The sequence below is a fragment of the Polypterus senegalus genome, chromosome 15 (genome assembly GCF_016835505.1).
Source record: "Polypterus senegalus isolate Bchr_013 chromosome 15, ASM1683550v1, whole genome shotgun sequence".
Lineage (NCBI taxonomy): Eukaryota > Metazoa > Chordata > Cladistia > Polypteriformes > Polypteridae > Polypterus > Polypterus senegalus.
The window spans coordinates 110,733,215-110,752,185 of record NC_053168.1 but is presented as its reverse complement, the minus strand read 5'-3'; the positions used below and the strand labels follow the sequence as shown (position 1 = coordinate 110,752,185).

Here is an 18,971-nt window from a genome sequence, read left to right as displayed (position 1 = left end):
ACAGACCACGCTGAGGCACGTGTTCACACTCAAAGGCTTTTTATTATTTTTTCTTCAGCCGTGGGCACACGTCTTCCCCGTGTCCCACCGGCCCAACACAGTCCAAAGCACAAACACACAAAAAACCAAACACTTTCCTGCTCCACCACTCCTCCCAGGCAACCTCTTCCTCCCGATTCTGGCCTCGATTGCTGGGAGGCAGGCCCTTTTATACCCCACCTGGAAGTGATCCAGGTGCCTGACCAGCTGGTCTTAATTGCACCTCCGGGTGGGGCTGATAAACCGTCCGGTGTGGTGGCTGGATCTCTGCAGCACCCCCTAGCGGCCACCACATCTCCCAACCGGGCTGCTGTGGTGGACTCCATGTCCCATGGAGCCACGGGGGAGATTGAGGAGGAATCCACTGCCGGGGAGACTGCCCCCAAGTGCCCCGGGGAAGGTATTGCAATGTCCATGATGGCTCCCCCGGGACGTATATATATATATATATATATATATATATATACTACCAAATTTCAGCCTTCTACCTACACGGGACGTTGGAGAATTAGTGGTGAATCAGTCAGTCAGTCAGTGAGGGCTTTGCCGTTTATTAGTATACATACACATACACATACATACACACATATACATACACACATATACATACACAGTATATATACATATACATCCACATATATATACATATATGTGCACAAAACCACGCTTTTATCAAGGCTTCCGTAGGGTAGTCTTTTGAACCAAAATTTTCCTCAAAACAGTGCTAGCAATGCGCTTTCTTCCGACTCTGACATTTTTGTAGCTCTGATGTGTGCATCAATGTAATCGGTGTACCAGGAAATCAAGCATTGACAGAAGTTCCCCTTTGCTTGGAATGCAAAGTGTGATTAAATGCGTTATTTTTTAACGCGTTATGGAGCACATGCATCGAAGCTTCTCAGCTGTGCTTGTGCTAAGAAAAGGAAACATTTTAAAAATAACGTAACACGATTGTCAATGTAACCTTTTGTAAGTAGTGCCTGGAGGATTCAGAGTGTGGAGAACCTCTAGAGACAGCGTGTGTATTAACTTGTGGATTTTTCTGTGAGGAAGCGTCACAAAGTTGCTTCCGCAAGACTACGTTAGCTGCGGAGCTCAGCTCAGAGCGAAATGAGGTGAATGGGAGGGGAGATGATGACATGACTCCCCCACCCGCCTTAACTGTCAATCCCCCACAAACACAGTCTCTCGGAATTTGCTTAAGCACAGCCCTTCACCTGCAATTTGAAATTAGTTAGTTATAAACTCTCGTTTATATCCTGCGTCCTCTCTAAAAACTTGTATCCCGCATTAGCTGTGGGCATGACAAACGCCAGCGGCAGCCTGTCTATGAACTTAATTTAAACTTTAGGTTTACACCGTGCTTTGTTTCCGAAGTAGCAGCACTCATGAATATGGTTTTATATGTCACTCGCTCGCTTTTTATTGTTTCACTGCCTTCTCAATTATATAATGCATGTTTTCTTCAGTGCTTTTTGGAACTCTTTCTTGTTTTCTATGTACTGCGTTGACAGTCAGTTCACGTGATTACGTGGGAAGCGTGATGTCACACGAAACTCCGCCCCCCACGGCCATCGAGCTCAACTCCATTACAGTATATGGAGAAAAATAGCTTTCAGTTATGACCATTACCCGTAGAATTGCGAAATGAAACCTGCCCAACTTTTGTAAGTAAGCTGTAAGGAATGAGCCTGCCAAATTTCAGCCTTCTACCTACACGGGAAGTTGGAGAATTAGTGATGAGTAAGTGAGTAAGTGAGTGAGTGAGTGAGTGAGGGCTTTGCCTTTTATTAGTATAGATAAACCATATTGTGTCTGCCATTCCTGTTACCACTTCCAGGAATGACCTTCCCTAAAATTGCACTTGCTCTTCTCAAGGCTTCTACTATCCAATAAGCACTTTACATTTCATTGTCTTTATTGGTCCCTGCATTACTATCGTGTTTGACTTGCTGCTCTATTCATAGTTAGCTTCTGTTGCCATTAGTGATAGGCAAAGCTTAAATTCCCTTAAAGCACAGTTTCTTAAACTATAGGTTGCATAAGGTTTGCAAAGTGTCTCACAGTGGAGCTGCCTCGGGTTGTTTAAGCAATTGATATTGCTCTGCTGCTGTTAGTGGAGACTCTCCTAAGGGGACATCTTTGATATGACAGTTGTCATGGACTGGGCCTCAAAGACACTAAGAAGCGCAAGACTAGGGAGGAAAGGAAAAAAAAAACAAAAAAACAACCCTGCCTGCATTGAGTTTCATGAAACTGACACTATTTTTGTTTTACAGCCAATTTTGCAATTGTGAAATACAAAACAGACTAAAGAGGTTTTTTTTTTATGGGGGTGTTAAAGGTTTTTTTTGGTAGAAAATAAAGAATATGGTTTCCTAACGCCTCGTTCACACTTTGGCATTTATCTGTGTTCTTTTCTGTAGCTGTACTCCATACCAGACTTGTATGCCTCTCTTACACTTCATCACAGAAGACAGCGTTAAAATGAAGACACACCAAAACACAGCATTTTTTTTTCCCCCCAACTAGAGAGCTTCATTTAAACCAGGCCTGTGCTGAATGTGGCCCGTGGTCTGGCTCTGTCTGGTCTGTGGGTGGTGTGGACAGCAAGTACTTGCCGGAGTGTGTCAGTCTACATCACTGTCCCAAATTGATAGGTATGGGAAATTGTGGGAGACTGCATCAGAAATGACAGGATATAAAACCTGGAAACTAGGAAACTGCTGTAGACTGGGGTGATACACAGATTCATGTTATACTGAATAGAGGAAGATGGCTCCTGCTAATTCAAGTCCCACCTGCATTGTGCAAAGAAACAACAAAAACAAAAATGAGCAATAAAAAAAATGAAGCTGATGCAAAACACATTCAACAAATCCTGGACTCTCGAGTATTTTTTTACTGAGGTTAGCGGTAAAGCAATCTGTTTGGTATGCAAAAAGAACACATCGTTGCATTTAAGGACTACAATTTGAGCTGTCACTACAAGACCAAGCATGCCAAAAAATACAGAAACATATCTGAAGAAGAGAAGGTAAGGACTGCAGAGAAATTGTTAGCTAAACTGCAAAGTCTTTTTCAAAGCTTCATACAGCAAAGGAACAGTAAAACAGCTATATATTAGCTTAAAAAATTGTCAAAAGAAGCAAACCATTTCCTGAAGGAGAATTTGTTAGAGTGTTTATTGGAGTCGGCGGCAATCCTCTGCCCAGGGAGGAAGGATGAGTTTGAACATCCATCCCTCTCACGGCGAACGGTTACAAGATGGATTGAGGAAATTGAGGAGAATCTGGTACTACAGCTGATATGCACAATGGAAAAATGTCAGCTTTTCCTTGGCTTTGGATGAAAGCTGATGTTCGTGACACAGCACAGCTGCTGACTTTTGTGAAAGGAATAACGAAATACTTTGAAATGACAGAGGAACTGCAGGGTTCTATGCAGTCAGTGAAAGGTACAACTGATAAGGTTCGGTTCACGAACGTCTCTGAACACGTACAAATCAGGTTACGACCAAAAAGTTTACCAAACTTTTGCATCTGTTCACGACCACACACTTGGGTGACGAACAAGCCAGTTTCCCTTCCGGTTCGCATACGTCATTGATTTCTGCATGTGTTCAGTCTCTCCCTGTACTGTACATTGTTCTCGCTGCAACATGCAGAGGGATTCTCCCTCAAAACTGTAACTCCTCTCAACCCAGCTTCCTCCTGTGGTATAGCGGGTCCACAGTCCCGTCAAAAAGGCCAGTTTTAATAAATAATCACCGCACTCGTGGCTTAGCAAGGGGTCGTTGTGGTGCGTGGCCAAAGCGGTTCCTTAGGAGTTCGTGATGTGGGCGTTTCTCACCTAAGTGCACAGGTAGGAAGTGGTCCACATCCGTAATTGTTCTCAGGAGCTGCTGATTGCCACGACTACCACGTCCTCTTCATGAATAGAAGCGCGAGTCGGTGAAAGGGAAAAAGAAGAGAACAGGAAAGAACGGGAGGTTGCAGGAGAAGGCAGGAAGCAGGAGGAGAAAGCCGGTGCAGGAGAGAGAGAGAGAGAGAGAGAGAGAGAGAGAGAGAGAGAGAGAGAGACTGGGTGTTTGTCTCAGTGTTATTCAATGTTTTTACATTTAGTTTACTATTACACTGTGCATTCTATGGTATAATTAACTATTTTTGTGCTTAAAAATCTTTAAAGAAAATATATTTACATACATTTCGTATGGTCTGGAATGGATTAATTGTATTTACATACAATCCTATGGGGGAAATAACTTCGGGTCACAACCAAACCGGGTTACGACAAGAGTTTTGGAACGAATTATGGTTGTGGCCAAAGGTTCCACTGTACTTACTGAAGTCAGTACTGGCATGCAAAAGTTAGGAATGCAGTGGGAAAAGGTAGTTGGTGTGAAAACTAATGGTTCTCTTAATTTGCTAGGTAAAAATGTTGGACTTATAAAAGGGATGCATGAGAAAAACGGACAAGATTAACCCAGTCCAAAAACTCATTTTTACATTATATTATTCACCAAGAAGTGCTATGTAAATCAGTGCTGAAAATTACTCAAGTGGTTGATGTTGTAATAAATACTATAAATTTTATCAGGGCTAGGGCATTAAATCACAATCAGTTTGTTACAGTGTTGGAGGAGTATGAGATGGATCACGCCAATCTGGGCTACCACACAGCAGTCAGGAGGCTAAGCTTGGGCAATGAGCTCAAAACAAGACTGGAATCTGAAATCAGAGATTCAGGAGTTTTGTCAAATGAAGGAAAAACCCATCCCTGAACTAAGCAGAACTGAGTGGCTATCAGATTTAGCATTTGCTGTTGATGTAACTGGACATATGAATAAACAAAATATAAAATTGCAAGGCAAAGGTCTTTTTGCACATTATAAGCAATTCCTAGTCACAGCTTTCATGTGAAAGCTGCGGCTTTTCTCTCTCAACAAGTAGAGAGGAACACATTGACACACCAACCCACACTGAGAGCTGATCAGTTTAACTGATATGCAGCCAAGGTCTGAGCACTGCATGGTAAGTTTTCCAGGTGATATGAAAACTTCAAAGCAGTGGAAACTGAAATGTTTACCATCCCCTCTCCCTTTATATATGATGTGGAAAGCACCCCCGGTGAGGTACAACATAAACTTACAGACTTGCAGTCTGTTGCATTGCTGGCAGAACATTTCAAGTCAGTGCCATTACTGACATTCTTCGAAAAAGGAGAATTTCCCATACTTTGAGAAGACTAGCTCAGAGAATACTTGTCCTCTTTGGATTAACATACATACGTGAACAGACATTCCCAGTAATAAAATTCAACAAGTCCAGGTACAGATCTTCTCTCAGTGATGACCATCTGTCTACTCTGCTGTTCTGTAAATAGCAAAATCAGGAATTACACCAGACTTCAGTGCACTAGTTGAAGCTCATCAAATACTTCACTCTTCCCACTAAATCGTCAAAGGTACAGACAGTAAAATACATTTTACTGCATTAATCAAAAGTATTTCTTTAATTTTATACAATCAGGAATAGATTGTGTTAGAAAGCTTGCTATAGTGTGCGTATGTTCCATGGTTCAATAAATCAAACAAAATCTGAATATGTGGTCAATATTAATTTATTATGGTGAATAAAGAAATACGACATATTTACTATAATGCAACAGTTGACAGAATGTGTTCGGCCCTCCTTAACAAGCTAGAAGTGAAAATTTATTTGATGAATCTGTTTGGTGACATGAAGCACTACATTTTGCTGTGAACTCAGTTTTGCATTTCACTCCTTGCTAATTGCCAACCTGATTGAAGGGTTTTTTTTTTTTGTTTTGTTTTTTTTTTTTTTAATTAAATGAGCTGTGGTCAAAACCAGAAAAACTAACTAGCAAAAAGAATTTATTTCTTGTATCGCCCAAAAATAAAACAAACAAATTAACACAAGGAATGTCTCAATGGGCTTTAGCAGGCCCTGTCTTTTTGACAACCATGGTTTAACTCCTTAAAACTGGGGAATTTTTTTTTTTTTTTTTTTAATCTTAAGCTGGATTGTCCAATCTATCATTGCCACATCAGAAACACAAGAGTATAGAGCCTCACTGGGTCACATGTTCTGGGCCTGCACCAAATTAACATTATTCTGGAAAAAATTTTTTAATTACCTCTCAGACAGCCTTGGACTCACAATCCCTCCTAACCCATTAACAGCTGTGTTTGGGGTTCTTCCAGAGGGGCTTAAAGTGGAGAAGGACAAACAAATTGTGATTGCATTCACTACACTGTTGGCACGCAGACTTATTCTGATAAACTGGAAGAACCCAAACTCTCCTCTTTTAAGTCAGTGGGAAACCGATGTGTTATATTATTTAAAATTGGAAAAATCAAATACTCAGTTAGAGGATCTGTACAGACTTTTTTCAAAACATGGCAGGATCTAATCAGTAATATTTTAAAATAAGTTTATAAAGCACAGAGAATTTATTAATTTAGGTATTTTTACAAGCCTTAAATTTTACACCATTTGGCTTGCTCTCTCTCTCAGGGGTGGGGATCGATCTGTTCTTAACATAATTTTTTTTGTAAAAACTTGATTGCCATGTATTGATTGTAATAAAATTAAAAAAAAAAAAAAAAAGAAACACAAGAATATAAACTATACGGCCAAATGCAAGAATAGGATTACACCACTCAATCAATACAGAACTAACACATGAGGAAACAGATTTGTTGAAAAGAATCAAAAACACAAGTTGAAACTAATTAACATAGCCAAGCTAACCAAATGACAAAATCCAAAAACGTAAAAAGTCAAAAAGTTGTAGCAAAAAATTGTTAGTGAAAAGTCCTTTTTGAAGAAGAAGAAAAAAAAAAAACACAAACACACACACACACACACCACAGCATTAACAATCACCACCAAAAAATTAGTTTGAATCTGAAATTTTGGTCACTAAGAGAAGCACATAGTTAAATAGTCTCATGACGACACAGGAATGGTAAGGTGTTGCTATGCACACAACAGCCACCAAACCTAAGAGCCACAAAATGTCAGCACCCACAACAAACAAAACAGCAAAATAATTAACTACTATAACAGAAGTGAAAAAACAATAAATCTTTACAAAGGAGTAGAAAAATAGGAAAAAACAAAACACATCCCAAAGATCATTGGCATCGACTGATTAAATGAATGAAGGAATATTACAGACATAAATAAATAAGCAAATAAACGTATGGTGAAATGTAACAATATATAAATAATGTGGTCATTGTGCATTTCAGGACTTTCAACATCAGACACGCTTGCCCAGGTCATCCAGTCATGGCTGATCGAACCACAAACTTATGTTTAAGAAGCACTAACAGAAGATCATCAAGGGCATTCTCTCTTCATCCAAAAGCACTGCAATACTTTCTGTGCTACCTCTACGATTTTACTAACAGCCCTTCATTTCACTCCATAACCAGTGAGCTGTGAGCTTTGTAGAGGGAATGGCCTGCAAAACACCTACAACCAAACTCAATCAGTACACACCTAGTTTTCCAGCTCTGCATCTGACAGCCATTCACACCTGGTCATTTTCCTCTCCCTAAGGTTATGACTCCATTTTGTTTTTAATATTTCAGAATCTTCATTAAGGATTTCTTTCTGATTTTTGTCTATTTTGGGTTTTCAACTATGAAAATTCCAAATATCTGAAAATGTAAAAATGTAACTTTGTTAAAAAAAAAGTTTGCACCATTTCCGATATCATTTTGTATTGATACTGTTATGATTAAGAGTCAGGACCACAGTGAAAAGGGTGCGAGACCTTAGTAGTATTAGTAAGCAGAGGAGTCCAAGATCTCCACTGGCCTGTCCAGAGTAGTCCAATCCCCAAACCGCCATAATCAAACCCAAATATGGGGAAATTGGCCTTAAAAGTTCAAATGCCTAAAAACCATTCCAAAATATTTTTCATGTCTCTCAAGAGCAAGAAAACTTTATATATAAAAAACAGAACAAACAACAACAACAACAACAACACACCCTAGGCTGAAGAGACAATGCGAACCAAAAACTGCTTTACAAATAAAATTATTTACTGAAAATTAAAGAATAAAGCAAAAATACTCAAAAAACACAATCCTACTCCCAATGACTGCTTCCAATTCAAATGGTCCACTACTGAGATCATTCCCTAGCGCAATATATAAAGCCAGAGGGAGGTCTCAGCAATGGTGATATCAAGGTAGCCCCACTTCTTGAGGCAACACCCACTGAATACAAGGGACATAAATTTATTATAAATTTAAAATAAACAAAGACGACATTAATTAGGAAGAAACAGAAGTCAAAGAACACAACCTTACCTTAATATAACAGTTATGGCTACTACCATTTTGCAGTTCTCATTGTTAACACACAGTTCGTAGTTGTCATGGGGCCTAGGGTTTGGAGGTTGCAGTGTCGGATGTCAATGACGTGATGGGTTAAAAGTTGCCACTGGTGTCCAATTCTTATCGGTGTTTGTCGAAATTTTCCAAAAACACTTTGTGTAACTCTTTATTATAGTTCTCTCAGCTATATAGCTTTTTGGCAAAGTTTTTGCTTGGTAAAAGGTTTAACTTCAAAGTTTCACTTTGTGCGTATTTTGACTAAGTCTCATTATCTAATCATCTCTTTAAAATACTGTATCACCCTTTTGAGTCATTATGATCAGCCTCCTCCATTCCATTTTTGTAAGACACTTTCAATTCTAAAAGAATTTTGTTCATTGTTGACTCATTGTTGAGATGAGGAGTCTATCTGGCCCGAAGTAGGTCCTGACAATTTGCAGTTGAAACTACATTTTTCTTCCAAGGCCAATCATGAACCACCAATACCATTCAGTTACCTAAATTATTACTGAATGTTTAATGCCAGAGCTTAGATGCACTCCAGCTTTGATGACCAGAACCTTCTGACTTGTGGGATGTGCTCATTTGCATATGCCAATTCTTCTGCTGACTTCTTCTTTAATAACCTTAAACACCTGATAGTGGCATTGGGCACTATCTCAGAGCTTTCATAGAACTGCTTAGGATGTGCTCCCAAGTTCCTCTCTTTGCGCACAGCTGACAATCAGGCGACTAAGCTTTTTCCCCACATATGAAAACGAGATTGGCTTAGTAGTACAGCATACACACTGGATAAGGAACTTATCTGCCTGCTAGAGATCAGCCTGTATCGCTTTCCTAACCATTACCTGTCCATCCTTGCTCAGGGCTCATTGTTGCTTCATTTTAAATTACCTTTGAGAACCACTTTTCCTCTACAATTGATCTCACCTCGACCTGGACTTGTCAGTACCTCCAATTCCCTCTAGCAGTGTTGAATCCTGGGATTGGAAAGGTGTCTGGATTGATCTTGTGTCCTTCAGGCTGCTACCAAACACCTTGTAAGAACAGGAGATACTTGATTAGACAAGCTTGTAGTGAGGAACAGGAAAGGGTTACACACTGCCTGTAGCAAGTGGACGCAGGTATTGAGTAATGGGAATGACCGGATGTCACTAAAGCCATTGTCACATTACACAGCTTGTACTCATGGAGTCAGATTTGTTTACTGAAGTTACTGAAAATCACTTAGGCTTGTCAGATTTAGTGATCATGTAACATCTTTCCAGCACAATCGTGCTCACCTCGTTTTCGGACTTTCAATTGCATTCTGCGGCTGCTGTATAAAGAATTAACAAGTACGACAAGTTCAGCTCCAAGCTGTCAAACATCAAAGATGAAAGGCAAAGCAAACAGTGTGCAAGACTTGTAGTCAGGAAATAGTATGAGTAAATTTAAATGGGGAATGTCACATGCTGGAAATAGCATAGCGATTGACAACGAATAAGTCACAATATGACGGCCCTCTAAGAAAAACAAAATGGCATCATTGGGGATTGATATTTATTTGGAAAACGTCATTTATTTTTAACATATCAAGTACAAAAATATAACAATGAAATTCCGAGACCTCTAAAACCACAATAGGCAGTACGGAGTAGTGGTTAAAACTTTGAACTTCAAACCCTGAGGTTGTGGATTCAAATTCTGCCACTTTCTCTGTGCCATGAGCAAGAAAATGTAACAAATTGCATATCTGTCAATTGCCTTGGACAAAGATGACAGCCAAATAAGTAAATGTGACCCAGAAAAACTTGTATATTTGAAAAAAAAGAAAAAAAAAACACTACACACAACAGTAAACGTCTGATCATGGTCATGGCAGGTCAAAACCAGAAAATCAAAACTAAACGGGCAACCAAGAATCAAAGGGAAAGACGTTATTCAAGATCTGAGGGCAGATTAAAGTCAGAAATCAAAAAAGAAACTGAACGCTAGGGCCTATTTCAATAAAAATCTAACTATGCAAATGAGAATCAGTATGGGAAGTGCCACATAGTAAAGCCATCACAAATGCAATTAATGTGGACCTAGGGCATGTTCTGATGGCATCACATAGAAAACAAAAATGAGATGTGTTGCACATGTTGGTCCTTCAGTCCTAGTAAAAGAGTTTTAATCATTGCACTTTGGTAGCTGGACACCCCTGTCATTATGTAGGCACACACAGACACACACACACACACACTCTCTTATTTGTTTAGCAGATGCTTGAATACAAAGCTACATACAAAAGAGGTGAATAAAATCAGTTAACAGTCTGGAGGACTTCTTTGGAACAAATGTTCCAAGACAAAAAGGTACAAAACTAGTGAAGTGCTCAAAACAAGATACAAACAAGTGGTTATTCCTAGATTATAAAAACCTAGCTGAGGGAGTCAGAATTTCAAATGGAGGTGGGCAGATCCTTCCATCTTCAACCTACACATGAAGTTTAATCTGAGGTTTGATTGCATGCAGAGGTGGCATCACCAGATACCTTTCAACAGCAGACCTGAGAGATTGAGAAGGAGCATAGGATTTCACAAGTGTCTCCATATGTAGCTGCTGACAAATTGTCTACTCTGTATGCAAGTATCAAGCATTTGAACTGAATAAGTGCCACTACAAGAAGCCGATGTTGCAACCTGAAAAGAGGCTAGAATTAAACACCAGATACCTCTCATCACATTTTGAATCCTCTGCAGCAGCTTGGGGACACATGCCAGTACTCCAGCCAGCAGAGAGTTGCAGTAGTTCAGGCGTGACAAGACCAAAGTTTGGACCAGTTGTACTGCATACTCCGTCAGATACAGTCTGATCTTGTAGATTTTGGATAGAGTGAATCTGTGTGACATCAGGAGTAGGGAGTAGTGCTGCGGCCTCCTCACTGTCCTGTTTCACTACTACGTGGGTGGAGCCACAGGAGACTGCTAGTACAAGACATAAATCAAAACACAGACAGTGGGAGACTGTTCATATGGACAGTGGATGGGCTTGGATTTGAATCCAGAACGTAACAGCCGTCATCAGCAATAAGCAAAGCTCCACTGTACTTTCTTCATCCTCGATAACAATAAGGCCCCACAGTATTTCAATGCAGATTTTAGATGTTCCCCCATGTTTGCGAGTTTCTTTCATGAACGCTGGCCTGATCGAGCAGACTTCTAAGTTTATATATAACTTGGTTTGCGTGGGCTGTGGCAGTTTCAGATTAGTTTGATGCCTTGTACCCACTGATGCTTGGTTAGTCACTGATTTTCTGCTGTGAAGGACACCAAAGAATCAGCACTCCGAGTTTGTAACTTATCTCTGGAATGCTCAAGCGACCCACATTCAGAACACATCAGCTTAATTTCAGCATTAAAAACAAGCTGCCTCCCGTCTAAAAGTAACCAGTGTTTCAAAACAGCCGTAATCACTGTGGTTCTTCATGTTGCTTCTTGCCAAATGAGGCAGCCAGAATGTCTTACAAAAGGCAGCTTCACCAGGCAGCACTTTGTCATCTACTCCACCTTAAGAGGGAGGCACTTTAGCCACAGGACCCATTAAAAGAACAGAGAGAGTAGAAGACACCATCACAAAAGACTGAGTTGAACAGGAAAGAAACACAAAGAATTCAGGAATTAAGTGGGGTGTGCCCTCTGGTGGATACTTCAGGGAAGACAACAAAATTTAGATAGCAGCTATAAACTGCACAAGAAGAGAGAGAGTTTTTTTTTTCCTTCAGTTTTACAGTATTATTTTTACTGCTTGGTGACACATGCAAACAGAGTGACAAAGTCCCTTTATCCAGTTTGTCTGACTGCAGAACATTTAACTTTTTGGACACCACAAACGTTAGGAAACATTTAACAGAGGTTCCTCTAGAGTTCACGGTCACATGAATGTACTGTATGACAGTGACTCATTTTTCCAGTTCCATGCAACAGAATTTCTGCCATCCTTGAGGGTGTGTGTATATTTTTTTTAATACACACACACAAACAGTTGCATTACTTTGCATAAGTCTTAGGCACATAAGAAAGTTCACAGAAACATCTGTCTTAGAGGATTATTTTACATCTTCTGAATTAGTGTGTCAATAGAAAAAACATTTTACAGTACCAAACATTCCTTTCCAGAAGAAATAATACAATAAGAAATTTGATTGTCCTTACAGAAAGAAACTAACATAGCAAGAGACCACCTTTCAGTTAAAAACGGGAGCTCTTGGAAGGCATAGCCTAGGGCTTGATTATGTAACAGGAGCGAATGGTCAAGGACATCATGTTTGAGTAAAACAAGCTGACTAACTGAAACAAACAGCAGTCTCATGACAAAAATAAAGTGAGGAAAGAACAACCAAACTAAAAATGTGAAATTATGGTAGATTTGCCATTGTATAATATTTACAGGTTTAATGACACAAGTGAGAATAGTGACACGAGATGGTCATGCTGCATAGTCAAGATCTCTCCCAAGCAAGACTTTCATGACAGACAGAGGTGTAGATGTGCTGTCCAAGCTTGTCTGCAGAAGCCCACACTAACATACAAGACTCAGGACTGGAAAAACAGTGGAAATGGTGTGCAGAAAATGAGAAATGCATCAAGCTTACTACGCTACACTTCAAAGACAGAAAGAAGATGCCGAGCTCCTCTATTAGTGCCGAACTTGCAGAAATCACTGGGTCCCTGGTACACCCATTTTCAGTCTGGAAATGTCTTATCAGAAGTGGTCTTCATGGAAGGGCTGCAGCCAAAATGTTATTCCTCTGAGATGGAAATAAAGCCAAATGACTCACCTACACAGAAAAACAGAAGGACTAGGGCAAAGAAAAATGGCAGAAGCAGAGCTGGACTGAGACATCCAATTTGAAATCTTTTCCTCAATCTGAACAAAGTTTGTTCACCCATCGGTTGGAGAATGGTACATTGATAAATGTTTGCAGGCAACAGTTTTGAATGGTGGAGGTTCCCTGCAGGTTGGTGATGCATTTAGGCCAATATAGTTGGTGAATTGAACACATCTGATGGTCCCTGTCACTGGTGATTACACACAAATTCTCATCCATCATGCAGTACCTACTGGGAGGCAACCAATCAGTCCCAAGTTCATTCTGCAGCATAACAATGATCCCAAATAAATGGCTAAAAGTCATAAAGTAAGTACTGCAAAAAGCGTAACACAGGAGCCTTTAACAAATGCTATGGTGCAGATCTCAACATCATACAGCCAGTCTGGGATTACTTGCAGGAAGAGAAGCAAGGAGGACAGCTTAAGTCAGCAGTGGAACTGTGGAGGATTCTTCACATGACCTGGAACAACCAACCATGTGAGGACCTTCAGAAACTGCAAGACAGAGGACCGAAAACAACTGTTGCTGTTTTTAATGCAAAGGGTGGTCATACCAAATACTGATTTCATTTATATTTTTTCTGTTTAGTGCATTTTCTAAGAAGGTTTTTGATGAATAAAAACTATTCCTGTCATTATTTTTAAAAATAATTTCTGCATTACAACAGTATAGGTCTAGTAAGAAGTCCTGCAAAATGACACCTTTTATTGGATAACTAGAAATATCACAATATGCAAGCTTTCGAGGCAACTCAGGCCACTACTTCAGACAAGATGCAATCAGCGGCCCGAGTTTCCTCAAAAGCTTGTCTACAGTTGTACTTGAAAGTTTGTGAACCCTTTAGAATTTTCTATATTTCTGCATAAATATGACCTAAAACATCATCAGATTTTCACTCAAGTCCTAAAAGTAGATAAAGAGAAACCAGTTAAACAAATGAGAAAAAAATATTATACTTGGTCATTTATTTATTGAGGAAAATGATTGAATATTACATATTTGTGAATGGCAAAAGTAGGTGAACCTCTAGGATTAGCAGTTAGTCTGACGGTGAAATTTGAGTCAGGTGTTTTCAATCAATAGGATGACAATCAGGTGTGAGTGGGCACCCTGTGTTATTTAAAGAACAGGGATCTATCAAAGTCTGCTCCTCACAACACATGTTTGTGGAAGTGTATCATGGCACGAACAAAGGAGATTTCTGAGGACCTCAGAAAAAGAGTTGTTGATGCTCATCAGGCTGGAAAAGGTTACAAAACCATCTCTAAAGAATTTGGACTCCACAGTCAGACAGGTTGTGTACAAATAAAGGAAATTCAAGACCATTGTTACCCTCCCCAGGAGTGGTCGACCAACAAAGATCACTCCAAGAGCAAGGTGTGTAATAGTCGTCGAGGTTACAAAGGACCCCAGGGTAACTTCAGCAACTGAAGGCCTCTCTCACATTGGCTAATGTTCATGTTCATGAGTCCACCATCAGGAGAACACTGCACAACAATGGTGTGCATGGCAGGGTTGCAAGGAGAAAGCCACAGCTCTCCAAAAAAAACATTGCTGCTTGTCTGCAGTTTGCTAAAGATCACGTGGACAAACCAGAAGGCTATTGGAAGAATGTTTTGTGGACGGATGAGACCAAAATAGAAATTTTTGGTTTAAATAAAAAAAGAGTTATGTTTGGAGAAAGGAAAACACTGCATTACTGCATAAGAAACGTATCCCATCTGTGAAACATGGTGGTGGTAGTATCATGGTTTGGGCATGTTTTGCTGTATCTGGGCCAGGACAGCTTGCCTTCATTGATGGAACAATGAATTCTGAATTATATCAGAGAATTCTAAAGGAAAATGTTAGGACATCTGTCCATGAACTGAATCTCAAGAGAAGGAGGATCATGCAGCAAGACAACGAACCTAAGCATACAAGTTGTTCTACCAAAGAATGGTTAAAGAAGAATAAAGTTAATGTTTTGGAATGGCCAACTCAAAGTCCTGACCTTAATCCAATCGAAATCTTGTGGAAGGACCTGAAGCAGGCAGTTAATGTGAGGAAACCCACCAACATCCCAGAGTTGAAGCTGTTCTGTACGGAGGAATGGGCTAAAATTCCTCCAAGCCGGTGTGCAGGAATAATCGAAAGTTACTGGAAACATTTAGTTGCAGTTGTTGCTGCAAAGGGGGTCACACCAGATACTGAAAGCAAAGGTTCACATACTTTTGCCACTCACAAATATGTAATATTCGATCATTTTCCTCAATAAATAAATGACCAAGTATAATATTTTTGTCTCATTTCTTTAAGTGGTTTCTCTTTATCTACTTTTAGGACTTGAGTGAAAATCTGATGATGTTTTAGGTCATATTTATGCAGAAATACAGAAAATTCTAAAGGGTTCACAAACTTTCAAGCACAACTGTATGGTAATCTTTCTAGTTATCCGATAAAAGGTGTCATTTTGCAGAACTTCTCACTACATCAATAATGGCTAACACGGTACAACTCCCTAGTACTGCAAACATTATAGATCTTTATCTACCTAAATACACATACATACATATACATACATACATACATATACATATACATACATATACATATATATACACATATACATACATACACACAAGCTGTGTTACTCAGCTTCACCCAGGTAATTCTCTAAGACAATGGACCTCGATTATAGTGACCTTGTTTAATCGGATATATCAGAAGTACTAAGCAACTGACAAAGTGCTTTTCTATACACAATATTTGTATTTATATATTTTTTTTTTTTTTACGCATGGGCGAATAAGTTTGGCAAGCAGTGTAGTGTGGTGGCTAAGGCTTTGGACCTAGGACTTCAAACCCTGAGGCTGTGGGTTCAAAATTCAATACTGACATTGTGTGACCATGAGCAAATTATTTCACCTGCTTGTGCCGCAAATGGAAAAAAAAAATCAAAAGAAATGAAAATAATTGGATGTCAGATGTTGTCCTTGGATAAAGGCATGAGTCACACAACAATTACAATATTAGGTCACTAGAGCTGCTTACTCTGAAACAAGCTATAGACAGTTGTCTGTGAGTAAAACATTCCTGCAACAGATAGATTTCTGCTTTTGCTGATGGTCATGTCAAAACACAGCTTTACAAAAAAAGTGAAATCATTTGTTAATGCCGTTTACTCAACTGCAGCATTTCTTTTTGTGTTTTGTCATCTGGATGTGGTTCCCCCTCCCTTAATGTCTACAGATGTGAATGTGAATGCAAACGCAAAGCAGTGCTTGAAGTGGATATACAAGTGCTGGTACCATATGGGTTTCTCTGTGGTATTAATATGAACAGTGTGGAGCAGTAGCTTTGAGCATTGTAAGAGAACGTCTGTAGCACCCCATTAGAAATTCTAGTGCCACTACCTAAGACAAACATCTCTCCCTTGAAGATTGCAGGACTGCAATGGAAGAGCTGGAGATTAAGCAGAAAGGCAAACAAAGATGAGAGCTGGTATGCATCTGCGAGTGTTTGCTAACCACTGGCCCTTGCCAAACTTTCTTTTTCCATTTTATAACATGATCATGTCTTTTTCCCATTTGCCTCCAGTTGTTGGAGGCACTCTATTGGTTACTTGCAGTATTTCACTCACGCCCCCAACGACATTAAGGCTAGATAACCCAGCTGTCATCTCCTAACTGGCCCTCAGAAAGTGAGTGAGCCCTGTGATGGGCTGTCCAGGGTCAGTTATGCTCATACTGTACATGTGATGCAGCTGGGGCCATGAATTGAATTAATGGGTTTAGGAATCTCCTGTTTACTGTGAAGTTTAAATCCAGTGATCTCACATATTTTGGCATCTTATTTATGCACATTATTATAAACAGCACGACTCTAGCTCTCTCTGTGGCCCATTCCGGTTCAATGTAAAGATTTATTTTCTGCCAGGGTAATGTTGCCCCCTCGTGGCTAAAGTGTTGGACTGCAATGCACAAGGTTACAGATTTACTGACTTTGTGTGACCCACGATCAGGTCATTTCATCTGTTAGGAATATGGGACCAACTCCACCACAGGACCCACTAATACAAACACCCACTCAGAACCAGGTGGAAGGAAAACTGGAATATCGAGTGCTGGTTATCAGAATGCCCGCTTACATGCATGGTGTTCACGAGGACATGCAGAAAGATGCTATATAAAATAAAGCCAGCTTGTACAATATTAGGTCTATTGCTTATCGAGTTTATTTTGTATAGCAGCTGTCACCAAAAGGTGATATGTGTTTCTGCTGTCAACCCAAAACAACTTTATCAGATTGACTTTCACAACAAACACAAAGAAGACGCGTTAATTTGACAATAAGAAAATTGTAAACGTCTAGAAAAGAAAGCGGATCTTTCCCCAAATGTTAAATACAATGCATTAGCCATTATGCTTATTATAAAAAGGATTTAAAAGTAAATAGGACAAAATGATTCTTCTAGAAAATTAGAGTGCTGCCATAATCCCAGAGACACCAAATCCAGTATTTTTTTTTTTTTTTTTTAAATATATAACTTTTGCTAAAACGTTTTTTTAAAGGAAGCCAGCTTTCTACTTGAGCCAGAGTCAAACAATACATGGTCATCTACTAGCAAATGTAAAAGCCATCAGAAAGAGAAAAAGCAAGCATCAAAACTGACAGGTGGGAACGCGAGATCGCTTTTGTACGAAAGGCTCAATAGTGACTTCGCTCGCCGGATTTCTTGTAGGTCTTTCAGCTTGATGAGCGGGTCCATTTCCTTCGTGGCATTCCAGAACATTGTTTCCCAATCCAGAGTCCTACAAGTAGCAAAATGTGTTCTTGACATGCTCAGTGTGAATGACAGGCTCAGGTGACACCATGCTATTTATTAGTCAGAAGCGGTAGTCACCTACTTATGACTTTCGCATAAAGGGGAAACAGTCTGTTACTGATGGCTCAGGGGTCTTCAGTCTAAGCGCCATGGGATCTCAAAGGCACAACTGAGAGTGCAAAAGAAGCGGATACTCCTACTTCTGTCTCCCCCTCAGGGACACAGGCTGATAACGCCTCCTCGCGTAATTCACCTTTGGAGAAGCCTTTGACGTCTGTAGAAATTTTGGGCCTGCCACCGATTTGGAAAAAGCGCCCTTCAGAGTTCAGGTGCACCTGCAAGACCCCCTAGAGTTCCGAGTTTAAAATACTTGGTTAGGCAACCTGAGAGAAAATCGAATGAATTTCAGTCAATCATCAATCAAAAGAATCAATCAAAGAAACACTGCGAGTACTCCAAACCAGAATTAGGTGCTGGCAGCCCATAAACATGTAGCGGTCGGGAGGATGCCAAGATTCACACCGTCTGAACACGGCGATTTATTTATTTTTTACTATGAGAAACCCATGAACAAACCCAGCCATGACCAGGCACGTACACCCTCACACAACTGGATAGTGATAATGAGGCTCAATGAATTGATCAATAATGAAGATATACAGTATATATTAATCAAATAATACAGAGAGAAAAAAATAAAGAAAAAACGCGTATACAAAAGCCCTCGATGACGACAAATATTTACCGGCACGGCATAAATGAAACCTAACAAAAAAATTAAGCACTGACCAGACGATAAACAATCAACAGTTACGACACAGTCCTAAACAGAGGTTAGTGCAATGGTTGCGGATAATGGAGAGAACGAATTGAGATGCCAATAGAACAGT

The 18,971-nt window shown here is 39.8% G+C and overlaps 1 protein-coding gene across 1 annotated transcript in view; it reads right to left on the bottom strand.

The window, feature by feature from the left end:
- Nucleotides 1-18,971, bottom strand: part of ptpn3 (protein tyrosine phosphatase non-receptor type 3) — a 383,558-nt gene that overhangs the window by 364,357 nt on the left and 230 nt on the right. The gene's annotated exons all lie outside the window — the stretch shown is intronic.